General features: G+C 43.6%; 5 non-coding genes across 5 annotated transcripts; all 5 read left to right on the forward strand.

Annotated features, from left to right (window-relative positions):
• Nucleotides 1-2,175: 2,175 nt before the first annotated feature.
• On the forward strand, nucleotides 2,176-2,247 carry trnae-cuc (transfer RNA glutamic acid (anticodon CUC)). Its single transcript has one exon. It is a non-coding gene; the product is annotated as a tRNA-Glu (tRNA).
• A 1,721-nt stretch (nucleotides 2,248-3,968) lies between these two features.
• trnae-cuc (transfer RNA glutamic acid (anticodon CUC)) lies at nucleotides 3,969-4,040 on the forward strand. Its single transcript has one exon. It is a non-coding gene; the product is annotated as a tRNA-Glu (tRNA).
• A 3,526-nt stretch (nucleotides 4,041-7,566) lies between these two features.
• On the forward strand, nucleotides 7,567-7,638 carry trnae-cuc (transfer RNA glutamic acid (anticodon CUC)). Its single transcript has one exon. It is a non-coding gene; the product is annotated as a tRNA-Glu (tRNA).
• Nucleotides 7,639-11,164: 3,526 nt separating this feature from the next.
• On the forward strand, nucleotides 11,165-11,236 carry trnae-cuc (transfer RNA glutamic acid (anticodon CUC)). Its single transcript has one exon. It is a non-coding gene; the product is annotated as a tRNA-Glu (tRNA).
• A 3,516-nt stretch (nucleotides 11,237-14,752) lies between these two features.
• On the forward strand, nucleotides 14,753-14,824 carry trnae-cuc (transfer RNA glutamic acid (anticodon CUC)). Its single transcript has one exon. It is a non-coding gene; the product is annotated as a tRNA-Glu (tRNA).
• Nucleotides 14,825-27,518: the final 12,694 nt, after the last annotated feature.

Below are 27,518 nucleotides of genomic sequence, written 5' to 3' on the forward strand. Positions count from 1 at the left end.
GGGAGAAGCCCAATCCCAACGCAGAACGCTTGACAGACGGACATTACGACCAATAAACATGAATACTTTTTAGTGCGACGCAAAGATGGTGTAGGGACGTACAAGTACAGCACCCTTTACCAGTTTATGGAAATGTTAAATGGTGCAATAAAGTTGTGTGGGAAAAAAAACGTACAGCACGAAAAGCAAATGACAGGTGCGTTGGAGTTGTATAAGCTAAAGAAATGAATTTTTTTGCAAATATTAAGTCAATATAGGCATCTATTACATAAATCTTACAGTCCACAGAATTCTATTCTATTCCATTCTATTCTATTCTTCTACTATGTCTGCATTTTTCTCTGCCATTAAATATATTATGTTGGATTCTTAAAATATGATTCAACCCATTACACTGTGCAGGGCCATTTCTCTCACAGAAAGAAAAGAGATCCCTGGCTTAAATGAGTATTCCGTTAATCATCAGTTTACTAATCCCATTTATCGAATGGGATAACCGGTTTCATCCAGTTTCATAGATAAGTACAGCTGAGTATCATCAACATAGCAATGGAAATTTATGCCATGCTGTCTAATAATGTCACAAGGAAGCATGTATAAAGTAAAAATAATCAGTCCAAGCACAGAAACCTGTGGAACTCCATGACTTACTCTGGTGTGTGAGGAAGATTCTTCATTTAAAAGAACAAACTGGAATCTATCAGATAAATATGACTTAAAAAAGCCTAATGCAGTTCCTTTAATCCCAATAACATGTTCAAGTCTCTGTAACAGAATGCTGTGATCGACCATATCAAATGCAGCACTGAGATCCAACAGGACAAGCACAGACAGAGGTCCGCTATCAGAGGCTAAGAGGAGATCATTGTTTACACAGCTTATTTCTGTGTAAATAATCACAAAGTCGAGCTGCACTGGTAAAGAAGCTCAGGTTGAAGTATGACATGTGGCTAAACATGTCAGCATTGGTAAGATTTGGCAGGGGTCCAGAGAAAACTATGGAGTCCGACATTTCTTTGGCAAAAATGCACACAGATGCCACATTCATTTTTGTGACCTCTGATTGGCGTAACTGGGTGTTTTTACTGCCGACTTTAATACATTTTTTACCATATTTACGCTTATCCTTAACCAGCAGTTTCAAATTCAATACTATGTCGCCTGCTCTGGTTCCTGAAATAAATTTAACTATGGTCGACGGTGTCTCTAATGCCACGTTTCTGACTGTATAGCTGTAAATTACCAGGTTTCGTCCTGAGCGGGTTTGTCGCTGAATGAAAAAAATCTATTTGAAACATGTACAGGATGATGGTGAAGCACAGAGTTGACTTTAAGGCTGTGAATCTCTCCAAGACCGCCACCCAGCCAGTGTGAGGACGCGGCTGATTGAGTTCTGCGAAGGGGCGGCGAATGGGGCTATTTATGCTACGATGTTTTCCGATGACTTGACTAGAATGTCAATTTAATCTAGCCCTGTCATTGATTCAACAGGACGTTGGTATGTATAGTCATCATATGCACTCCACTGGATTTGTAACAACACTTTACAGCCACTTACTCCTCTTTGGAGAAGGGCTCAAAAAACTATTTCCAGCAGCTGCAGAACGACTGTGAATTGGCAGTTTTACAAACTAAAAGTTTTGCTTTGATGTATAATATGTTGCTTAATGACAAATGTCCCTTTTCCATCACTGGTCCGTTCCATTATATAGATGTACATTATATATTATATGTACATATAATGTACATACCTTGTCCGTCGGACGACACCCATGCATGGACAACGAGGCACAAGAGACAACACCCATAGTTCACAAAAATCAAAGGCTCCCTGGTGGTCTGGTGGCTAGGATTTGGTGTTTCCACTGTTGTGACGTAGGTCAGGAGTGTTTTATTTCTTTTGTCATCTATCCACTTATTTTCTTGCAGGGTTATGACACACTCGCTCTTACTCAGGAATCTTTCTATTTCTCCCTGAAATAAGAGAGAAGTCAAAAGCGTGAAACTTGTGCTTGCTTGGATTTATTCTCCAGATGCACAGAATTACTTTCATTTAAGACTAAAATGTTCCCAACTTCAGCACGTATTCAATGCAATGCACAATGCCAATTTTTTTGTCAGTTAGGAAGAGTTTACTGCAGATTTGCAATCGGTACTGTTGACTAGGTTTCCGGGTCCCTGATGGTCTAGTGGCTAGGATTCGGCGCTCTCACCGCCGTGGCCTAGGTTCGATTCCCAGTCAGGGAATGAGAGTTTTGAAACTCTGACTAACTAGTGTAAACCTAAGACGCGTGTGTTGTTGTTTTCCAATGACAAGACTGCAATGTCAATTTCATCAAGCCCTGTCACAGATTTAACAGGACGTTGGTATGGAAGTAGTCATCCTATGCGCATCACTGAATTTGTGTTAATACTTTACAACCAGCAGATTTAGTCATTCTCTTTAGAGAAAGGCTCAATAAACTCTTCCCAGCAGCTCTAGAACCATTGTGGCTTGGCAGTTTTAAAAACTAAAAGAATGATCAAGTTTTTTTGATACTTTGATGTGTGCTTAATAACACTTTGAGCAGCAAATAGGAATTCCATTTGTCATCAAATAACATGGGCTGGTTCATCCACGGATGATATGGAAGAAAAGGAATTGTATGGTCAGTTGTCGGACAAAACGTTTTTGTCCACGGGCTTGGAGCATTTGGCGATGTGGAAGGTGCTGGCCGTCCGTGGATTCTTGGATTGAGTTTGAGGGAGGCCTGTTTTTTTTCTGTGGTACGGCACTGGGGAATCTCATCTTCCCCACTCACTTGGTAAACTTGTGATGCACATCAGATACAAGACATGTTTTCATGGTTGAAGAGTTTGTTAAGCTTGACAAAGCACTCTGAGCAGATGTAGAGATGGCAAAGTACATTTGAAAGCTTTCCCCAGTTTGAATCGTCTGAATGCATTGGCCGGGAATCGAACACAGGTCAACTGCTTGGCAAGCAGTTATGCTCTCCACTATAGCACCAATGCCCTGACCGAGACTTTCATCAGACAACAAGTCAAAACAACTTCGGTTGGTTTGTTAAGTTTGGGGACATGTAAATTCAAACTGCAATGGTACTATTCGCCATCACGGACAGATGCCTACGTTGCTGGAAAGAATGAATTGATAAATGAGCAATTACTTCTGTAATGACAAGGAAACTCTAAGCACCACCTGAGACACAGGCCCCGTGCCAACTGTGGCCGCCAGCCTGTGTACAACTCTTGTTTCACAGGTACCGAAAAAGACCCTCCAAGGACTTCAGGAAGCTGATGCAACGGAACGAGAGTGCTACGAAGGTCAATTGCTTGACAAGTGGCTGTAGTATGCCCTCCACTATAAGACTACTGCCGGGACATGCCCCAACAATTTCAGCAGGCATAAAAAGCTATTTGGGAGTTTTAAATGCTTCGGTTCAATTCCTTAAAGTCAGATGTCCCTTTTCCATCACTGATCCGTTCCATATATTGCTCACCTAAGATCATTCTTTTAAAGGGTGTCTGTACATACCTCGTCCGTTTGACTACACATAGCCCCCTGCAAAATGGACAACGAGGCACAAGAGACAACACCCATAGTTCACAAAAATCAAAGGCTCCCTGGTGGTCTGGTGGCTAGGATTTGGTGTTTCCACTGTTGTGACGTAGGTCAGGAGTGTTTTATTTCTTTTGTCATCTATCCACTTATTTTCTTGCAGGGTTATGACACACTCGCTCTTACTCAGGAATCTTTCTATTTCTCCCTGAAGTAAGAGAGAAGTCAAAAGCGTGAAACTTGTGCTTGCTTGGATTTATTCTCCAGATGCACAGAATTACTTTCATTTAAGACTAAAATGTTCCCAACTTCAGCACGTATTCAATGCAATGCACAATGCCAATTTTTTTGTCAGTTAGGAAGAGTTTACTGCAGATTTGCAATCGGTACTGTTGACTAGGCATTCGGGTCCCTGATGATCTAGTGGCTAGGATTCGGCGCTCTCACCGCCGCGGCCTGGGTTCGATACCCAGTCAGCGAATGAGAGTTTTGAAACTCTGACTAACTAGTGTAAACCTAAGACGCGTGTGTTGTTGTTTTCCAATGACAAGACTGCAATGTCAATTTAATCAAGCCCTGTCACAGATTTAACAGGACGTTGGTATGGAAGTAGTCATCCTATGCGCATCACTGAATTTGTGTTAATACTTTACAACCAGCAGATTTAGTCATTCTCTTTAGAGAAAGGCTCAATAAACTCTTCCCAGCAGCTCTAGAACTATTGTGGCTTGGCAGTTTTAAAAACTAAAAGAATGATCAAGTTTTTTTGATACTTTGATGTGTGCTTAATAACACTTTGAGCAGCAAATAGGAATTCCATTTGTCATCAAATGACATGGGCTGATTCATCCACGGATGATATGGAAGACAAGGAATTGTATGGTCAGTTGCCGGACAAAATGTTTTTGTCAACGGGCTTGGAGCATTTGGCGATGTGGAAGGTGCTGGCCGTCCGTGGATTCTTGGATTGAGTTTGAGGGAGGCCTGTTCTTTTTCTGTGGTACGGCACTGGGGAATCTCATCTTCCCCACTCGCTTAGTAAACTTCAATTCAATTCAATTCAATTTTATTTATATAGCGCCAGATTACAACAATTGTCATCTCAAGGCACTTAAGTAATATAGTCCAATTCAAGCCAATTGGAATTCAATTAATTGTAATCATAATCCAATTAATTAATATAGAGCTAATTCAAAAAATTAATATCCTAGCTAAGGAAACCAACAGATTGCACCGAAATGTGTCTTCAGTCCAATCTCCCGTCCTGAGCGTGCCTGTGGCAACTGTGGAAAGGAACGACTCCCTTTTAACAGGAAGAAACCTCTGGCAGAACCAGACTCAGGAAGGGTGGCCATTCGCCTCGACCAGCTGGGGTTTGAGAAGACAGAAAAGAGGGAAAAGAGGGGGGAAAAACACCATAACGCCATTCAAAGGATATCTGTTGGAACAGGGAAACATAGGTTAATAACCACAATAATGTCACATGTACATAAAATCAATTTTGAAATTAAACAGGGGGAAAAAGAGAGCAAAGTGAGGAAAGGTGTGACAGATGAGGTCCCCCAGCAGTCTAAGCCTATAGCAGCTTAACTATGGGATGTTTCAGGAGTACCTGTGCCATCCCTAACTATAAGCTTTATCGAAAAGAAAAGTTTTAAGCCTAATCTTAAAAGTGGAAAGGGTGTCTGCTTCCCGGACATTTACTGGCAGCTTATTCCACAAGAGAGAGGCCTGATAACTGAAGGCTCTGCCTCCCATTCTACTTTTAGAAACTCTGGGAACAACAAGTAAACCTGCAGTTTGGGAGCGAAGTGCTCTGTTAGGAAAATATCTTACAATTAAATCTTTAAGATATGATGGAGCTCGGTCATTAAGAACTTTATATGTGAGAAGAAGAATCTTAAATTCTATTCTGAATTTAACAGGGAGCCAATGAAGAGAAGCTAAAACTGGAGAAACATGATCTCTCCTGTTAGTTCTCATCAGAACTCTGGCTGCAGCATTTTGGATCAGCTGGAGGCTTTTCAGAGAATATGTGGGACAGCCCAATAATAAGGAATTACAGTAGTCCAATCTTGAAGTAACAAATGCATGAACTAGTTTCTCTGCATCACCTTGAGACAGGATGTTCCTGATTTTGGCAATATTACGAAGGTGAAAGAAGGCAGTCCTAGAAACCAGTTTTATATGTGCGTCAAATGATAAATTCTGGTCAAAAATAACTCCAAGGTTCCTCACTGTAGAACTAGAAGCCAAGGAAATACCATCTAGAGTAACTATATAACTAGACAATTTCTCCCTGAAGCGCTCAGGTCCAAAGAGAACAACTTCAGTTTTGTCTGAATTTAAGCAGACAGTTCTGAGTCATCCAGGTCTTTATGTCTTTAAGACAGGCTTGTAGCCTGACCAACCTGTAGGTTCCATCTGGTTTCATAGATAAGTACAGCTGAGTATCATCAGCATAACAATGGAAATTTATGCCATGCTGTCTGATAATGTTACCTAATGGAAGCATGTATAAAGTAAAAAGAATCGGTCCAAGCACAGAACCCTGAGGAACTCCATGACTTACTCCAACGTGTGAGGAAGATTCCTCATTTACAAGAACAAACTGGAATCTATCAGATAAATATGACTTAAACCAGCCTAATGCAGTTCCTTTAATCCCAATAACATGTTCAAGTCTCTGTAACAGAATGCTGTGATCGATCGTATCAAATGCAGCACTGAGATCCAACAGGACAAGCACAGAAACAAGTCCGCTATCAGAAGCTAACAGGAGATCATTGGTAACTTTCACCAGTGCCGTTTCTGTGCTATGATGCACTCTGAATCCTGACTGAATAAACTTGTGATGCCCATCAGATACAAGATATGATTTCATGGTTGAAGAGTTTGTTAAGCTTGACAAAGCACTCTGAGCAGACGTAGAGATGGCAAAGTACATTTGAAAGCTTTCCCCAGTTCGAATCGTCTGAATGCATTGGCCGGGAAATGAACACGGGTCAACTGCTTGGCAAGCAGTTATGCTCTCCACTATAGCACCAATGCCCTGACAGAGACTTTCATCAGACAACAAGTCAAAACAACTTCGGTTGGTTTGTTAAGTTTGGGGACATGTAAATTCAAACTGCAATGGTACTATTCGCCATCACGGACAGATGCCTACGTTGTTGGAAAGAATGAATTGATAAATGAGCAATTACTTCTGTAATGACAAGGAAACTCTAAGCACCACCTGAGACACAGCCCCCGTGCCAACTGTGGCCGCCAGCCTGTGTACAACTCTTGTTTCACAGGTACCGAAAAAGACCCTCCAAGGACTTCAGGAAGCTGACGCAACGGAACGAGAGTGCTACGAAGGTCAATTGCTTGACAAGTGGCTGTAGTATGCCCTCCACTATAAGACTACTGCCGGGACATGCCCCAACAATTTCAGCAGGCATAAAAAGCTATTTGGGAGTTTTAAATGCTTCGGTTCAATTCCTTAAAGTCAGATGTCCCTTTTCCATCACTGATCCGTTCCATATATTGCTCACCTAAGATCATTCTTTTAAAGGGTGTCTGTACATACCTCGTCCGTTTGACTACACATAGCCCCCTGCAAAATGGACAACGAGGCACAAGAGACAACACCCATAGTTCACAAAAATCAAAGGCTCCCTGGTGGTCTGGTGGCTAGGATTTGGTGTTTCCACTGTTGTGACGTAGGTCAGGAGTGTTTTATTTCTTTTGTCATCTATCCACTTATTTTCTTGCAGGGTTATGACACACTCGCTCTTACTCAGGAATCTTTCTATTTCTCCCTGAAATAAGAGAGAAGTCAAAAGCGTGAAACTTGTGCTTGCTTGGATTTATTCTCCAGATGCACAGAATTACTTTCATTTAAGACTAAAATGTTCCCAACTTCAGCACGTATTCAATGCAATGCACAATGCCAATTTTTTTGTCAGTTAGGAAGAGTTTACTGCAGATTTGCAATCGGTACTGTTGACTAGGCGTTCGGGTCCCTGATGGTCTAGTGGCTAGGATTCGGCACTCTCACCGCCGCGGCCTGGGTTCGATTCCCAGTCAGGGAATGAGAGTTTTGAAACTCTGACTAACTAGTGTAAACCTAAGATGCGTGTGTTGTTGTTTCCCAATGACAAGACTGCAATGTCAATTTAATCAAGCCCTGTCACAGATTTAACAGGACGTTGGTATGGAAGTAGTCATCCTATGCGCATCACTGAATTTGTGTTAATACTTTACAACCAGCAGATTTAGTCATTCTCTTTAGAGAAAGGCTCAATAAACTCTTCCCAGCAGCTCTAGAACCATTGTGGCTTGGCAGTTTTAAAAACTAAAAGAATGATCAAGTTTTTTTGATACTTTGATGTGTGCTTAATAACACTTTGAGCAGCAAATAGGAATTCCATTTGTCATCAAATGACATGGGCTGATTCATCCACGGATGATATGGAAGACAAGGAATTGTATGGTCAGTTGCCGGACAAAATGTTTTTGTCAACGGGCTTGGAGCATTTGGCGATGTGGAAGGTGCTGGCCGTCCGTGGATTCTTGGATTGAGTTTGAGGGAGGCCTGTTCTTTTTCTGTGGTACGGCACTGGGGAATCTCATCTTCCCCACTCGCTTGGTAAACTTCAATTCAATTCAATTCAATTTTATTTATATAGCGCCAGATTACAACAATTGTCATCTCAAGGCACTTAAGTAATATAGTCCAATTCAAGCCAATTGGAATTCAATTCATTGTAATCATAATCCAATTAATTCATATAGAGCTAATTCAAAAAATTAATATCCTAGCTAAGGAAACCAACAGATTGCACCGAAATGTGTCTTCAGTCCAATCTCCCGTCCTGAGCGTGCCTGTGGCAACTGTGGAAAGGAACGACTCCCTTTTAACAGGAAGAAACCTCTGGCAGAACCAGAACCAGGAAGGGTGGCCATTCGCCTCGACCAGCTGGGGTTTGAGAAGACAGAAAAGAGGGAAAAGAGGGGGGAAAAACACCATAACGCCATTCAAAGGATATCTGTTGGAACAGGGAAACATAGGTTAATAACCACAATAATGTCACATGTACATAAAATCAATTTTGAAATTAAACAGGGGGAAAAAGAGAGCAAAGTGAGGAAAGGTGTGACAGATGAGGTCCCCCAGCAGTCTAAGCCTATAGCAGCTTAACTATGGGATGTTTCAGGAGTACCTGAGCCATCCCTAACTATAAGCTTTATCGAAAAGAAAAGTTTTAAGCCTAATCTTAAAAGTGGAAAGGGTGTCTGCTTCCCGGACATTTACTGGCAGCTTATTCCACAAGAGAGAGGCCTGATAACTGAAGGCTCTGCCTCCCATTCTACTTTTAGAAACTCTGGGAACAACAAGTAAACCTGCAGTTTGGGAGCGAAGTGCTCTGTTAGGAAAATATCTTACAATTAAATCTTTAAGATATGATGGAGCTCGGTCATTAAGAACTTTATATGTGAGAAGAAGAATCTTAAATTCTATTCTGAATTTAACAGGGAGCCAATGAAGAGAAGCTAAAACTGGAGAAACATGATCTCTCCTGTTAGTTCTCATCAGAACTCTGGCTGCAGCATTTTGGATCAGCTGGAGGCTTTTCAGAGAATATGTGGGACAGCCCAATAATAAGGAATTACAGTAGTCCAATCTTGAAGTAACAAATGCATGAACTAGTTTCTCTGCATCACCTTGAGACAGGATGTTCCTGATTTTGGCAATATTACGAAGGTGAAAGAAGGCAGTCCTAGAAACCAGTTTTATATGTGCGTCAAATGATAAATTCTGGTCAAAAATAACTCCAAGGTTCCTCACTGTAGAACTAGAAGCCAAGGAAATACCATCTAGAGTAACTATATAACTAGACAATTTCTCCCTGAAGCGCTCAGGTCCAAAGAGAACAACTTCAGTTTTGTCTGAATTTAAGCAGACAGTTCTGAGTCATCCAGGTCTTTATGTCTTTAAGACAGGCTTGTAGCCTGACCAACCTGTAGGTTCCATCTGGTTTCATAGATAAGTACAGCTGAGTATCATCAGCATAACAATGGAAATTTATGCCATGCTGTCTGATAATGTTACCTAATGGAAGCATGTATAAAGTAAAAAGAATCGGTCCAAGCACAGAACCCTGAGGAACTCCATGACTTACTCCAACGTGTGAGGAAGATTCCTCATTTACAAGAACAAACTGGAATCTATCAGATAAATATGACTTAAACCAGCCTAATGCAGTTCCTTTAATCCCAATAACATGTTCAAGTCTCTGTAACAGAATGCTGTGATCGATCGTATCAAATGCAGCACTGAGATCCAACAGGACAAGCACAGAAACAAGTCCGCTATCAGAAGCTAACAGGAGATCATTGGTAACTTTCACCAGTGCCGTTTCTGTGCTATGATGCACTCTGAATCCTGACTGAATAAACTTGTGATGCCCATCAGATACAAGATATGATTTCATGGTTGAAGAGTTTGTTAAGCTTGACAAAGCACTCTGAGCAGACGTAGAGATGGCAAAGTACATTTGAAAGCTTTCCCCAGTTCGAATCGTCTGAATGCATTGGCCGGGAAATGAACACGGGTCAACTGCTTGGCAAGCAGTTATGCTCTCCACTATAGCACCAATGCCCTGACAGAGACTTTCATCAGACAACAAGTCAAAACAACTTCGGTTGGTTTGTTAAGTTTGGGGACATGTAAATTCAAACTGCAATGGTACTATTCGCCATCACGGACAGATGCCTACGTTGTTGGAAAGAATGAATTGATAAATGAGCAATTACTTCTGTAATGACAAGGAAACTCTAAGCACCACCTGAGACACAGCCCCCGTGCCAACTGTGGCCGCCAGCCTGTGTACAACTCTTGTTTCACAGGTACCGAAAAAGACCCTCCAAGGACTTCAGGAAGCTGACGCAACGGAACGAGAGTGCTACGAAGGTCAATTGCTTGACAAGTGGCTGTAGTATGCCCTCCACTATAAGACTACTGCCGGGACATGCCCCAACAATTTCAGCAGGCATAAAAAGCTATTTGGGAGTTTTAAATGCTTCGGTTCAATTCCTTAAAGTCAGATGTCCCTTTTCCATCACTGATCCGTTCCATATATTGCTCACCTAAGATCATTCTTTTAAAGGGTGTCTGTACATACCTCGTCCGTTTGACTACACATAGCCCCCTGCAAAATGGACAACGAGGCACAAGAGACAACACCCATAGTTCACAAAAATCAAAGGCTCCCTGGTGGTCTGGTGGCTAGGATTTGGTGTTTCCACTGTTGTGACGTAGGTCAGGAGTGTTTTATTTCTTTTGTCATCTATCCACTTATTTTCTTGCAGGGTTATGACACACTCGCTCTTACTCAGGAATCTTTCTATTTCTCCCTGAAATAAGAGAGAAGTCAAAAGCGTGAAACTTGTGCTTGCTTGGATTTATTCTCCAGATGCACAGAATTACTTTCATTTAAGACTAAAATGTTCCCAACTTCAGCACGTATTCAATGCAATGCACAATGCCAATTTTTTTGTCAGTTAGGAAGAGTTTACTGCAGATTTGCAATCGGTACTGTTGACTAGGCGTTCGGGTCCCTGATGGTCTAGTGGCTAGGATTCGGCGCTCTCACCGCCGCGGCCTGGGTTCGATTCCCAGTCAGGGAATGAGAGTTTTGAAACTCTGACTAACTAGTGTAAACCTAAGATGCGTGTGTTGTTGTTTCCCAATGACAAGACTGCAATGTCAATTTAATCAAGCCCTGTCACAGATTTAACAGGACGTTGGTATGGAAGTAGTCATCCTATGCGCATCACTGAATTTGTGTTAATACTTTACAACCAGCAGATTTAGTCATTCTCTTTAGAGAAAGGCTCAATAAACTCTTCCCAGCAGCTCTAGAACCATTGTGGCTTGGCAGTTTTAAAAACTAAAAGAATGATCAAGTTTTTTTGATACTTTGATGTGTGCTTAATAACACTTTGAGCAGCAAATAGGAATTCCATTTGTCATCAAATGACATGGGCTGATTCATCCACGGATGATATGGAAGACAAGGAATTGTATGGTCAGTTGCCGGACAAAATGTTTTTGTCAACGGGCTTGGAGCATTTGGCGATGTGGAAGGTGCTTGCCGTCCGTGGATTCTTGGATTGAGTTTGAGGGAGGCCTGTTCTTTTTCTGTGGTACGGCACTGGGGAATCTCATCTTCCCCACTCGCTTGGTAAACTTCAATTCAATTCAATTCAATTTTATTTATATAGCGCCAGATTACAACAATTGTCATCTCAAGGCACTTAAGTAATATAGTCCAATTCAAGCCAATTGGAATTCAATTCATTGTAATCATAATCCAATTAATTCATATAGAGCTAATTCAAAAAATTAATATCCTAGCTAAGGAAACCAACAGATTGCACCGAAATGTGTCTTCAGTCCAATCTCCCGTCCTGAGCGTGCCTGTGGCAACTGTGGAAAGGAACGACTCCCTTTTAACAGGAAGAAACCTCTGGCAGAACCAGACTCAGGAAGGGTGGCCATTCGCCTCGACCAGCTGGGGTTTGAGAAGACAGAAAAGAGGGAAAAGAGGGGGGAAAAACACCATAACGCCATTCAAAGGATATCTGTTGGAACAGGGAAACATAGGTTAATAACCACAATAATGTCACATGTACATAAAATCAATTTTGAAATTAAACAGGGGGAAAAAGAGAGCAAAGTGAGGAAAGGTGTGACAGATGAGGTCCCCCAGCAGTCTAAGCCTATAGCAGCTTAACTATGGGATGTTTCAGGAGTACCTGAGCCATCCCTAACTATAAGCTTTATCGAAAAGAAAAGTTTTAAGCCTAATCTTAAAAGTGGAAAGGGTGTCTGCTTCCCGGACATTTACTGGCAGCTTATTCCACAAGAGAGAGGCCTGATAACTGAAGGCTCTGCCTCCCATTCTACTTTTAGAAACTCTGGGAACAACAAGTAAACCTGCAGTTTGGGAGCGAAGTGCTCTGTTAGGAAAATATCTTACAATTAAATCTTTAAGATATGATGGAGCTCGGTCATTAAGAACTTTATATGTGAGAAGAAGAATCTTAAATTCTATTCTGAATTTAACAGGGAGCCAATGAAGAGAAGCTAAAACTGGAGAAACATGATCTCTCCTGTTAGTTCTCATCAGAACTCTGGCTGCAGCATTTTGGATCAGCTGGAGGCTTTTCAGAGAATATGTGGGACAGCCCAATAATAAGGAATTACAGTAGTCCAATCTTGAAGTAACAAATGCATGAACTAGTTTCTCTGCATCACCTTGAGACAGGATGTTCCTGATTTTGGCAATATTACGAAGGTGAAAGAAGGCAGTCCTAGAAACCAGTTTTATATGTGCGTCAAATGATAAATTCTGGTCAAAAATAACTCCAAGGTTCCTCACTGTAGAACTAGAAGCCAAGGAAATACCATCTAGAGTAACTATATAACTAGACAATTTCTCCCTGAAGCGCTCAGGTCCAAAGAGAACAACTTCAGTTTTGTCTGAATTTAAGCAGACAGTTCTGAGTCATCCAGGTCTTTATGTCTTTAAGACAGGCTTGTAGCCTGACCAACCTGTAGGTTCCATCTGGTTTCATAGATAAGTACAGCTGAGTATCATCAGCATAACAATGGAAATTTATGCCATGCTGTCTGATAATGTTACCTAATGGAAGCATGTATAAAGTAAAAAGAATCGGTCCAAGCACAGAACCCTGAGGAACTCCATGACTTACTCCAACGTGTGAGGAAGATTCCTCATTTACAAGAACAAACTGGAATCTATCAGATAAATATGACTTAAACCAGCCTAATGCAGTTCCTTTAATCCCAATAACATGTTCAAGTCTCTGTAACAGAATGCTGTGATCGATCGTATCAAATGCAGCACTGAGATCCAACAGGACAAGCACAGAAACAAGTCCGCTATCAGAAGATCATTGGTAACTTTCACCAGTGCCGTTTCTGTGCTATGATGCACTCTGAATCCTGACTGAATAAACTTGTGATGCCCATCAGATACAAGATATGATTTCATGGTTGAAGAGTTTGTTAAGCTTGACAAAGCACTCTGAGCAGACGTAGAGATGGCAAAGTACATTTGAAAGCTTTCCCCAGTTCGAATCGTCTGAATGCATTGGCCGGGAATCGAACACGGGTCAACTGCTTGGCAAGCAGTTATGCTCTCCACTATAGCACCAATGCCCTGACAGAGACCTTCATCAGACAACAAGTCAAAACAACTTCGGTTGGTTTGTTAAGTTTGGGGACATGTAAATTCAAACTGCAATGGTACTATTCGCCATCACGGACAGATGCCTACGTTGTTGGAAAGAATGAATTGATAAATGAGCAATTACTTCTGTAATGACAAGGAAACTCTAAGCACCACCTGAGACACAGCCCCCGTGCCAACTGTGGCCGCCAGCCTGTGTACAACTCTTGTTTCACAGGTACCGAAAAAGACCCTCCAAGGACTTCAGGAAGCTGACGCAACGGAACGAGAGTGCTACGAAGGTCAATTGCTTGACAAGTGGCTGTAGTATGCCCTCCACTATAAGACTACTGCCGGGACATGCCCCAACAATTTCAGCAGGCATAAAAAGCTATTTGGGAGTTTTAAATGCTTCGGTTCAATTCCTTAAAGTCAGATGTCCCTTTTCCATCACTGATCCGTTCCATATATTGCTCACCTAAGATCATTCTTTTAAAGGGTGTCTGTACATACCTCGTCCGTTTGACTACACATAGCCCCCTGCAAAATGGACAACGAGGCACAAGAGACAACACCCATAGTTCACAAAAATCAAAGGCTCCCTGGTGGTCTGGTGGCTAGGATTTGGTGTTTCCACTGTTGTGACGTAGGTCAGGAGTGTTTTATTTCTTTTGTCATCTATCCACTTATTTTCTTGCAGGGTTATGACACACTCGCTCTTACTCAGGAATCTTTCTATTTCTCCCTGAAGTAAGAGAGAAGTCAAAAGCGTGAAACTTGTGCTTGCTTGGATTTATTCTCCAGATGCACAGAATTACTTTCATTTAAGACTAAAATGTTCCCAACTTCAGCACGTATTCAATGCAATGCACAATGCCAATTTTTTTGTCAGTTAGGAAGAGTTTACTGCAGATTTGCAATCGGTACTGTTGACTAGGCGTTCGGGTCCCTGATGGTCTAGTGGCTAGGATTCGGCGCTCTCACCGCCGCGGCCTGGGTTCGATTCCCAGTCAGGGAATGAGAGTTTTGAAACTCTGACTAACTAGTGTAAACCTAAGACGTGTGTGTTGTTGTTTTCCAATGACAAGACTGCAATGTCAATTTAATCAAGCCCTGTCACAGATTTAACAGGACGTTGGTATGGAAGTAGTCATCCTATGCGCATCACTGAATTTGTGTTAATACTTTACAACCAGCAGATTTAGTCATTCTCTTTAGAGAAAGGCTCAATAAACTCTTCCCAGCAGCTCTAGAACCATTGTGGCTTGGCAGTTTTAAAAACTAAAAGAATGATCAAGTTTTTTTGATACTTTGATGTGTGCTTAATAACACTTTGAGCAGCAAATAGGAATTCCATTTGTCATCAAATGACATGGGCTGATTCATCCACGGATGATATGGAAGACAAGGAATTGTATGGTCAGTTGCCGGACAAAATGTTTTTGTCAACGGGCTTGGAGCATTTGGCGATGTGGAAGGTGCTTGCCGTCCGTGGATTCTTGGATTGAGTTTGAGGGAGGCCTGTTCTTTTTCTGTGGTACGGCACTGGGGAATCTCATCTTCCCCACTCGCTTGGTAAACTTCAATTCAATTCAATTCAATTTTATTTATATAGCGCCAGATTACAACAATTGTCATCTCAAGGCACTTAAGTAATATAGTCCAATTCAAGCCAATTGGAATTCAATTCATTGTAATCATAATCCAATTAATTCATATAGAGCTAATTCAAAAAATTAATATCCTAGCTAAGGAAACCAACAGATTGCACCGAAATGTGTCTTCAGTCCAATCTCCCGTCCTGAGCGTGCCTGTGGCAACTGTGGAAAGGAACGACTCCCTTTTAACAGGAAGAAACCTCTGGCAGAACCAGACTCAGGAAGGGTGGCCATTCGCCTCGACCAGCTGGGGTTTGAGAAGACAGAAAAGAGGGAAAAGAGGGGGGAAAAACACCATAACGCCATTCAAAGGATATCTGTTGGAACAGGGAAACATAGGTTAATAACCACAATAATGTCACATGTACATAAAATCAATTTTGAAATTAAACAGGGGGAAAAAGAGAGCAAAGTGAGGAAAGGTGTGACAGATGAGGTCCCCCAGCAGTCTAAGCCTATAGCAGCTTAACTATGGGATGTTTCAGGAGTACCTGAGCCATCCCTAACTATAAGCTTTATCGAAAAGAAAAGTTTTAAGCCTAATCTTAAAAGTGGAAAGGGTGTCTGCTTCCCGGACATTTACTGGCAGCTTATTCCACAAGAGAGAGGCCTGATAACTGAAGGCTCTGCCTCCCATTCTACTTTTAGAAACTCTGGGAACAACAAGTAAACCTGCAGTTTGGGAGCGAAGTGCTCTGTTAGGAAAATATCTTACAATTAAATCTTTAAGATATGATGGAGCTCGGTCATTAAGAACTTTATATGTGAGAAGAAGAATCTTAAATTCTATTCTGAATTTAACAGGGAGCCAATGAAGAGAAGCTAAAACTGGAGAAACATGATCTCTCCTGTTAGTTCTCATCAGAACTCTGGCTGCAGCATTTTGGATCAGCTGGAGGCTTTTCAGAGAATATGTGGGACAGCCCAATAATAAGGAATTACAGTAGTCCAATCTTGAAGTAACAAATGCATGAACTAGTTTCTCTGCATCACCTTGAGACAGGATGTTCCTGATTTTGGCAATATTACGAAGGTGAAAGAAGGCAGTCCTAGAAACCAGTTTTATATGTGCGTCAAATGATAAATTCTGGTCAAAAATAACTCCAAGGTTCCTCACTGTAGAACTAGAAGCCAAGGAAATACCATCTAGAGTAACTATATAACTAGACAATTTCTCCCTGAAGCGCTCAGGTCCAAAGAGAACAACTTCAGTTTTGTCTGAATTTAAGCAGACAGTTCTGAGTCATCCAGGTCTTTATGTCTTTAAGACAGGCTTGTAGCCTGACCAACCTGTAGGTTCCATCTGGTTTCATAGATAAGTACAGCTGAGTATCATCAGCATAACAATGGAAATTTATGCCATGCTGTCTGATAATGTTACCTAATGGAAGCATGTATAAAGTAAAAAGAATCGGTCCAAGCACAGAACCCTGAGGAACTCCATGACTTACTCCAACGTGTGAGGAAGATTCCTCATTTACAAGAACAAACTGGAATCTATCAGATAAATATGACTTAAACCAGCCTAATGCAGTTCCTTTAATCCCAATAACATGTTCAAGTCTCTGTAACAGAATGCTGTGATCGATCGTATCAAATGCAGCACTGAGATTGTTGAGGTTAACCTGTACCTCTTTCCGAGTCCGTTGATGCAGTGAAGGAGGAAGACAGAGGAGACGATATAAGAATCATCACAGTTTTATTTACGCAGTTTGCAAAGTGCGGAGAGCAGTTCAGTACAATGCATGCGAACAGCACAAAGTACGGAAAAGCTCTGTCGTTGTCTAGGGGTGTGATGTTATATAGACTTGAGTTCAGTCTCCGCCTTATGAGATGTGTGTGCGTCAATATCTTATCTCTTCCTCTATGTGTGTGTGTGTGTGTACTGGTATAAGGCGTTACTTTCAGAAGACCGTTGTGGGTGCAGTCCTAGTTTTACAACCTGTTGTTCTCAGAGATATTTCCTTATCAGGCTGCTGTGCAAGCACAGAAATGAGCAAGTCAGTTATACAGGATATCACCTTATACAGCTATCCTCACTCACAATACCCCCTTTTGATCTCTATTAAGAGATCACACAAATGGCTGAGTAACAATACATGACTAAAAATAAATTGAAAAACTTCACGCCCCCTTTTGATCACTTCAAGGTGATCACACAATCTCTGACATTCTGATGATATCATCTTCATCTGTATCAGGATCGGGAGGGTTCAGCAGTGGCATTACCAAAGGGGAGGGAGCCTTCCCCTCTATAGTGGTAGTTATAAGTCTAATGGCAAGTGAACGGATACATGGGATACAGCAACAACCACAAGTCACCAAAATAGCGACGAATATCGCAAGAGATATGTTTCACTGTGTCTCAAGTATGATAAAAATAGCAAGCAAAACTTTCTTGGTAAGTCAGACCTTATCCATCAGGGTGCTCTAGGCGGGGTTACCCCTAGAGGAGCTTTAAACCTTATAGTTTGTCAACATTACCCAACTCCTTAGCAAATAGCAAACCTTAACATGATTATAATTTGGTATGACCTGTAAGAGCAAGTTTAAGCAAAGCCCCAGCAAACACGATTATGAGTATAACAAATCCAAAATAAACGAATTCAACTGCGATGACGTCATCTGGAGTCGTTCTTCAGAGGAGATTTCACTTTCTCCCGATGAGGGTTGAGTTGGAGCCCGGGTCTAACACCCTTCCTGCTCGTAAATGATGTCGTTGCAAGGAGGCAGAAGTGTACTACTTCTGCCTGCAAAATGCCACCAGGGGATTATTCTGCCCCTTGTTGGTTGGTGGTCTTTTCCTCTGTACCAGCTGGTACAGTGTGCAAATCTTTCAGCGCCTGGTGAGTCGCTGCTAGGGAGCGTTGAGGTTCCTCGGCTGCCGCACACTGGCTCCAATGGAACCACGTATCACCTTTCCCTTTGACTCGGACTGCGTGGGAGGTCCTCTCGGTCACCTGATAGGGCCCTGTCCACCTTGGCTCCACTTTCTTTTGATGACCCTCAGCAATACCCACTCAGCCTCTGGAGCCGGCGCTGGTTGGCCCTCTCCTCTGCTACTCGCCACCTGCTTTGAAAATTCTGCAACGAGACTTTGGAGTTCATGGAAATACATTTTGTGGGTTAGGTGTTGTTCAATATGTCCTGTTCCTGGCAACTTAGATTGAGGTCCAGGAAAAGCTCTCCCTGTCTGGAGCTCATGTGGTGTAAACCTTGTGGACTGATTAACAGAGCTCCTGATGGACATTAATGCTAAGGGCAACGCATCTAGCCAATTCATTTTGGTCTGTGCACAGATTTTAGCCAATTTGCTCTTCACTGTCTGATTCATTCTCTCAACCTTACCCTGTGATTGTGGATGGTAGACAGTACCAAACTTGTGTTTTAGCCCTAGCATGGCCTCAACCTGTTGCAACTCTTGGTTTTTGAAGTGAGTGCCGTTGTCTGACCTGATCCTTTCTGGAAATCCATACCTGGGGATATAATGGTTGATCAGAAATTTTATTACCGACTTACCATCCTCTTTCTTGGTAGGCCATGCTTCAGGCCATCCTGAATATGCGTCCACACACATCAGAATATACCTATACCCTTTCACCGGTGTGATCATGTCTGTGTAATCAATGATGATTTCTTTCCCTGGCTTTACCTCCAATGGATAACATCCAGGGTGTGGTTTCACTGTTGGTCTGACATTGTACTTTAGACACTCCTCGCATGACCCCACAAAATGTTTGGCCATGTCCTTTAGGTATGGATGCCACCAGTGCTCTAGATTTCTCATCATTTGAGCTACCCCCACATGTCCCACTCCATGTGCCTCCGCCAACGCTGTCTGTCTGATCCCTGGAGGTAGTATGGGTCGTCCATCTGGGCCCCTCCAGAGGCCGTGTACTTCTGTCGCCCCTCTCGCTTTCCATAATGTCTTTTCTTGTGGAGAGGCCGCAGCTTGCTCAGCTATCAGTGCGGTCATGTCTGTGTCTTTCTCTGTCTCAGCGCACATGAGGATCGCCTTCACCACATATCCTGCCGCGGTTTTAGCTGCCATATCTGCTGCGTCGTTTCCCTTTTTTGTAGGTGAGTCATTTTTCTCATGGCCCTTACATTTGATAACAGCTACTTTGCTCGGGAGTAGTAGGGCCTCCGCTAGCTCTTTCATTTCTGCCTCATGTCTGATGGGTTTATTTGTTGCGGTTAGAAATCCAGCCCTCAACCACTGTTTCAATTCCACATGTACTGCTCCTGCTGCATAGGCTGAATCTGTGTAAATGTTTACTTCCTGCCCTTCCCCTAGCCTCAGTGCTGCTATTACTGCCAGTACTTCTGCTCTTTGTGCTGACTGCTGTCCTTCCAGTCTCTCTGTTTGTCGTGTGATCAGTTCCCCTTGCACGTCTTCTACAACTGCATATGCTGCTTTCAGTCCTTCTCGTTCATCCCTGAAGCAACAGCCGTCTGTGTACAGTTCTCTGGCCCCTGGTATCGGTTCTGTTTGTAGGTCCAGTCGTACTTTCTCCTCTTTCTGCACTCTGTCCGTACACTCATGTGGCTCACCTGTTCCTAGCTGATCTGCCATGTTTATGCCTTCATGAGTGAAAGTCAGGTTTGGTGCCTCGAGAATTTTGCTCAGTCGTCTTTGTCTCAGAGCAGTCAGCGTAAAAGTCTGTGAGTTCACATAGGCCACAACGCTATGTGTGGTCAGAATGTGCAGTTGATGTCCCATGACAATGTGTGCAGTTTTTTGAATGAGCTTTGCTATCCCTGCTGCCTGTTGTGTACACATAGGATGGCGCTTTTCCATATTGTCTAGCATCACACTGATATACATTAGTACTACTCTCTCACCCCCTTTTCTCTGGAACAGGACGCCATTAGTGCAAAGTTCTGTTCCAGAGACATCCAAGTAGAATGGTAAGCTATAATCGGGTATAGCTAGGTCTGCTGCTGTGGAGAGGGCCTGTTTTAGTGCAATAAAGGCTTCCTCCGCCTCCTGAGTCCAATTCAGGGTCGCTGACAGGTTGCGCATGCCTTGTTCTTTCACTAGGGCCCGCAGAGGTCTAGTTAAGCCGGTGTAATTGGCTATGTAAGTCCTACTATAGCCCGTCAACCCTAAGAAAGACAACATGTCCTTTACCTTCACTGGCTTAGAGTGATGGAGAATAGTAGACCTGTGCTGAGGGGAGAGCCCTGCTCCTTTTTGGGAAATTTGCCTGCCCAAAAACGCTACCTGCCGCCGTGCAACCTGAAGTTTGGCTTTGCTGACCTTGAACCCTGTTCTTGCAAGATGTAAAAGGACATTTTTAGTTGCTTCCAAACACAGAGCCGCAGTGGGCGCTGCCAACAACAAATCATCTACATACTGAACGAGAGTCACCTGCTCTGGTAGTGGGCAATCACTCAGGATATCTTTTAAAACCTGGTTAAAAATCCCTGGGGACAAAGCGAACCCTTGTGGCAGCCTGGTGTACTGTAGCTGCTTGTGCTGATACGAAAACGAGAAAATGTGCCTGCAGTCTTCCGCCAAGGGAAGACAAAAGAATGCATTAGCCAAGTCAATGCAGGTAAACCACTCATGTTTAGGATCCAAATTGGTTAGAGCCACATATGGATTCGGAACAGGAACTGTAGGAGTGAGGAGAATATCGTTGATTGCCCGTAGGTCATGTGCCATGCGATATTTACCTGTCCCTTTCTTTTCAATAGGTAAAATGGGTGTGTTCCACTCTGAGGACGAGGGTTCTAACACCCCCTTTTGTAACAGGCCATCAATAGTGTCCCTAAGTCCTTCTTCCGCCTGAGGTTTATGAGGATACTGCCTTATCCAAATAGGGGGACCCTCACGCACCTGGAATGTAATGGGCTTGTACTTAACTTGTCCAACATCTGTCGGACCCTGTGCCCATAGGTGTTCAGGGAGGCTGGCGAGTAGAGCTGCCGCCTCCACGTGATCTGTACGTTCACGGCCATGATGTCTAGAGATCTGTGCATGCTCTAATGTGACTGTATCTTCCCCTGAAACCTGAATGCGATATGTGCGAGCTTGCGCAGAATACTGAACTTGTGGAAGTTGTGTATTTACCCAATCGGATTGTAGGAGTGCCCGTTTAACAATACTCCCTAGCTCTTTTGCCTGATGCTGTGGGTGTAATGCCAATGATACATGTGGGGCCGCTTCTTCTGCCATCATATACCAGGGAAGTTGTGCAGAGGTCAGGGCAACACCTGCCGCCACGCCTTCAGGCGCCACATAAATATTATGTGTCTTAATTTGCCAATCTCGACCTTCAAGTTGGTCCTGAAAATTTTCCTGATACCAATCTGTCTGTAACCCATCATAGAATAGAGTAACATGGGGGGAATCTGGAGGTGAGACATAGGGTTCGAGTTGGGAAATCCAGGGTTTCCACTGGAGGTAAGCCGAGAGGATACCACGCCGCTCAGATGTTTCCGGCTGTAATAGACCCCAGTATATGTCCGCGTATTGTTCATTCACTGGCTGCACAAGATATTGACCAGTGATGTTCTCCATCGGTCCAGAGCATGGCAAATGAGATCCATCAGGCATGACAACAACCAGGCCATCGGCGCTGCAGAGTATCGTGGCCCCCAGTTTTATCAGGAGATCTCTTCCCAGCAAGTTCATCGGTACAGAAGGTGAATGTACAAATGGATGTGTCACAGTCTGTTTTCCCACCTGGGTGAGTAGCGGCTTAGTGAACGGCAGTGTCTTTTTCTCCCCAGAGAAGCCCATAAGCGTGATGGTATGCGATGACAGGGAACCAGCTGGTACAACTTTCAATGTGGAACATGTGGCTCCAGTGTCAACCAAGAAAGGCAGATCTTTTTCTCAATCTGAACTGACAGCATCGGTTCTGCCGTAGTGATGCTGTCTGAGAGTCTCTGTGGGGTGTGTCAATACTGACCGGACTGGTCAGGGTTCTCCCCATTGTCCCAAAATGGGTACTGACCAGCAGCAGCTGCTCCCCAAGGCTGCTGAGGATACATAGGTGCAGTAACAGGAGGTCCGGAGCCGCGACCCCTGCCTCTCCCAGGAGGACCACTATCCACACCTTTCTGTGCTCTTGGATTATGTGGGCAGCTTCTTATCCAATGATTAGGGTCTCCACAGAGATAACAACAACGAGTCTCCCCTGACTGTCCTCTTCCTGTACCGCCCCTTAGTCCCCGACCTCTTCCCCCAAAGCCTCCACCCCACATTGGTCCTCCCCCATGTCTTCTCCCGCCTGATGGGGGCTGCGGTACCCATGGTGGGACCGGAAATAAATCAGGAACCTGTGGTGGCTCGGCAGCCAACATGACCTTCGCAGCTTCCCCTTTTTGTTTTTTATTTTTATCATTACATTTCTGTCTAGCTTCCGTTAACTGTAATTTTAACAGCTGAACCTGCAATTCTTTTAAGTCATCCTGTTCCTTCTGCGTATTATCTTGAGCACGGGTGAGGTGGTGTATTAAGTGTTTCTCCCAGACATGGGATTCACTACCGAGCATGTCCGGGTTATTTACCATGGCTGTTTTGACATTCTCCGGCACTCCTTCCAGTATAGCCTGTCTAAACCACTCTCTCTGAGCTCCAGCTCTCCCTGGGTGGCATCCTGTGTGTTTCAACCATAAATCCTTGCTCTGATCCACATACTCCCTGGGATTTTGTTTGGGGTCCCATCTCATCTTTGGCATTACGGTGGCGTTAGGTAGTGGATATTTTTCTCTCATAGCTTTCCCTATTTCAGTGCTATGATGCGTGAAAGGGGTGTCATCTGTCACCCTGTCTGTATGAGCGATAGTCTCAATTTCTCTCATGTCCCCACCCGTCATGCATCGTCCTGCAATAGCTCTAAAGTCCCCCAATGCCAATTTCTGTCCTGCCGTCAGAGAGTCCAATTTGCTGAGCCACAAATTTCCACCCTCGGCTACAGGTGGTAATTTCTCCACTATGGCCTGTATGTCCCCTATAGTAAATGGTCGGTACCGGTCACCTTGTCCTGGTACTGCTGTTAGTGGGTACATTGTGACCGGAAGGATTGTCCCACCACGTCGGCGCTGGCTAACTCTTCTGCCTATCGTATCTGTCAGTTCCTCTGCCACCTTCATTTCTTTCTCTACACTTCTCATCAGTCCGTCCCTTTTTTGACAGAGCTCTTCTATCTCTCTCCGACATAACTCATCTAGCTCTCTCTCTTTCCTGACGGCTGAATCTTCCTCCTCTTCCCTCCATGATCCTGCCAAGCTAAAACTTACTGGTACTTCTTGTCTTTCACCTTCCCACTGTCCCTTTCCTTGAAAAGAAGCTGTCCCTGCTGCTTCTGCTTCCTCCTCACAATCTGAAATCTCACTTCCCCTCATGACCTGCCTCCGTGGCTGTGGTGTGACTTTTCGTTTTACCGTGTGCTGTGGAGCCTGTTCTCTTGCCTGTCTCTGCGAGAATGGGTCTGGGGGCACCGAAAGGTTATCACCTGTGAAGGGGTTATAAGAGGATTTGGACGTCGTCCCTGTCCTTACTGAAGTCTCAGGGCTTGATGCTGTAGGAGTGGCTGCACCTGCTTCAGTCACCCTGTCACTTACAAGTGTCTCTTCTGAGGATCCAACCTGAAGTGTACCACTAGTCACATATAGTGTGGGATATAACCCTGGTGTCGGTGCAGCAGGCGGTGCATATGGAGGTGGCCATGTAGGAGTGTCAGGTGCAGTTACCATTTGTTTGCCTCCTGGTTTTCCTGCGTTCTCATGGAGATGTCTCACACTTTGCCAGAAGACCGCCAGCTCAGACCAGCCCCGTCGTCGCTCCTCCTGCTCTTTCGCCTCCTTTTTTAATTTCGAACGTTGCAGCACACCTGCCTTTTGTCCCTGCTCTGCCAGCTCTTCTTTCCTCACCTTACATTCTTTCTCCTTTTCCCACAACCAGGCCCCTAACGGACCGGGGTCTGACATTTTCTTGCCCTTATATCTCACCAATTGTTCCACTTGTCCCTTTATGTCGGCTAATTTCCTGTCCCTACCCTTTTTAGGTAACACTGCCCCTGCTGCTTTTAACGTATTCTCTAACTGCAGCTCGAGGGGCCTCCAGGCACCCGTACCTGGGCCCCATCCCCCATCATCTATTTCCCTGTCAAACTCTCCCTCCATTTTACTTCTCTTTTTCTAAATTCTGAGGCCAGCCGGTTTGTATGACGTACGTCCGAGCAACAGGCCTTGTAAGGTGATGATTTATTAACGGCCAGTCAGTTTGTATGGCATAACACCCGAGCAACTGACCCTTTTGACAAACCAAGCCACTTATGTTAGCACCGCTAGGTTTCGATGGCTCAGACAGATTACGTTATCACCGTTAGGTTTCCTCTGTCTGATTGTCGAGTTTGTCAAGACACCGTTTTATGTACCCATTCACCTTTAGACACCTCAGAATTTTATTTTTCCCACAGCCCGCTTCTCCTTATTTCTCTCAAACAAATACAAAAACACACAAAGCACGTTAAAATCTTCACAAACTTTTTCAAAATGCACTTATAGAAAAATACCTCAGGAACCCTGTTCCTGTACTCTAGTATAGGGGACTCTAGCCCCAAACAGACTTCAAGAATTTATGAGGAGTATAACCTCAAGGGACTCTAACCCAACTCCGTAGAGTATACTACTTTAGGGGACTCTAACCCCAAACAGACTTCAAGAATTTATGAGGAGTATAACCTCAAGGGACTCTAACCCAACTCCGTAGAGTATACTACTTTAGGGGACTCTAACCCCAAACAGACTTCAAGAATTTATGAGGAGTATAACCTCAAGGGACTCTAACCCAACTCCGTAGAGTATACTACTTTAGGGGACTCTAACCCCAAACAGACTTCAAGAATTTATGAGGAGTATAACCTCAAGGGACTCTAACCCAACTCCGTAGAGTATACTACTTTAGGGGACTCTAACCCCAGGGACTCAAACCCAGTAGAATTCGGGGTGTCTTCACCTCCCCGGGACTCTAACCCAGCAGCCTCTCAGGCTTCCGGTTCCTCGTCAGGCAACCAGTGGGGTCCGCCACGACCAAAGACAGTCTGTTTTATCCTCTTTTTATATTCACTTTTCTTTTATAGTTTTTTTTTTTTTTTTTTTTTTTTTACGCAGTTCTCGACATTAATTCTTATCGTCTTTTGCTGATTCAACCACCAGTTTCAGGACAGGACACGTTGTTTTAAAATATTCAATGTGCAGAGTTTGATAAAACAGGTTCTGCTTACCTCTGTGTTAACGTGCCGGCTCGTGTCCCGTCTCTGTCACCGTGAAGGAATCTTTTATCCGAATGAACTCCGTCCTCTCCTCACCACATCCCGGACGAGCCCCCAAAATTGTTGAGGTTAACCTGTACCTCTTTCCGAGTCCGTTGATGCAGTGAAGGAGGAAGACAGAGGAGACGATATAAGAATCATCACAGTTTTATTTACGCAGTTTGCAAAGTGCGGAGAGCAGTTCAGTACAATGCATGCGAACAGCACAAAGTACGGAAAGGCTCTGTCGTTGTCTAGGGGTGTGATGTTATATAGACTTGAGTTCAGTCTCCGCCTTATGAGATGTGTGTGCGTCAATATCTTATCTCTTCCTCTATGTGTGTGTGTGTGTGTACTGGTATAAGGCGTTACTTTCAGAAGACCGTTGTGGGTGCAGTCCTAGTTTTACAACCTGTTGTTCTCAGAGATATTTCCTTATCAGGCTGCTGTGCAAGCACAGAAATGAGCAAGTCAGTTATACAGGATATCACCTTATACAGCTATCCTCACTCACAAGATCCAACAGGACAAGCACAGAAACAAGTCCGCTATCAGAAGATCATTGGTAACTTTCACCAGTGCCGTTTCTGTGCTATGATGCACTCTGAATCCTGACTGAATAAACTTGTGATGCCCATCAGATACAAGATATGATTTCATGGTTGAAGAGTTTGTTAAGCTTGACAAAGCACTCTGAGCAGACGTAGAGATGGCAAAGTACATTTGAAAGCTTTCCCCAGTTCGAATCGTCTGAATGCATTGGCCGGGAATCGAACACGGGTCAACTGCTTGGCAAGCAGTTATGCTCTCCACTATAGCACCAATGCCCTGACAGAGACCTTCATCAGACAACAAGTCAAAACAACTTCGGTTGGTTTGTTAAGTTTGGGGACATGTAAATTCAAACTGCAATGGTACTATTCGCCATCACGGACAGATGCCTACGTTGTTGGAAAGAATGAATTGATAAATGAGCAATTACTTCTGTAATGACAAGGAAACTCTAAGCACCACCTGAGACACAGCCCCCGTGCCAACTGTGGCCGCCAGCCTGTGTACAACTCTTGTTTCACAGGTACCGAAAAAGACCCTCCAAGGACTTCAGGAAGCTGACGCAACGGAACGAGAGTGCTACGAAGGTCAATTGCTTGACAAGTGGCTGTAGTATGCCCTCCACTATAAGACTACTGCCGGGACATGCCCCAACAATTTCAGCAGGCATAAAAAGCTATTTGGGAGTTTTAAATGCTTCGGTTCAATTCCTTAAAGTCAGATGTCCCTTTTCCATCACTGATCCGTTCCATATATTGCTCACCTAAGATCATTCTTTTAAAGGGTGTCTGTACATACCTCGTCCGTTTGACTACACATAGCCCCCTGCAAAATGGACAACGAGGCACAAGAGACAACACCCATAGTTCACAAAAATCAAAGGCTCCCTGGTGGTCTGGTGGCTAGGATTTGGTGTTTCCACTGTTGTGACGTAGGTCAGGAGTGTTTTATTTCTTTTGTCATCTATCCACTTATTTTCTTGCAGGGTTATGACACACTCGCTCTTACTCAGGAATCTTTCTATTTCTCCCTGAAGTAAGAGAGAAGTCAAAAGCGTGAAACTTGTGCTTGCTTGGATTTATTCTCCAGATGCACAGAATTACTTTCATTTAAGACTAAAATGTTCCCAACTTCAGCACGTATTCAATGCAATGCACAATGCCAATTTTTTTGTCAGTTAGGAAGAGTTTACTGCAGATTTGCAATCGGTACTGTTGACTAGGCGTTCGGG

This window comes from Leuresthes tenuis, unplaced genomic scaffold (assembly GCF_036924035.1).
Source record: "Leuresthes tenuis unplaced genomic scaffold, fLeuTen1.0.hap1 SCAF_10, whole genome shotgun sequence".
NCBI lineage: Eukaryota > Metazoa > Chordata > Actinopteri > Atheriniformes > Atherinopsidae > Leuresthes > Leuresthes tenuis.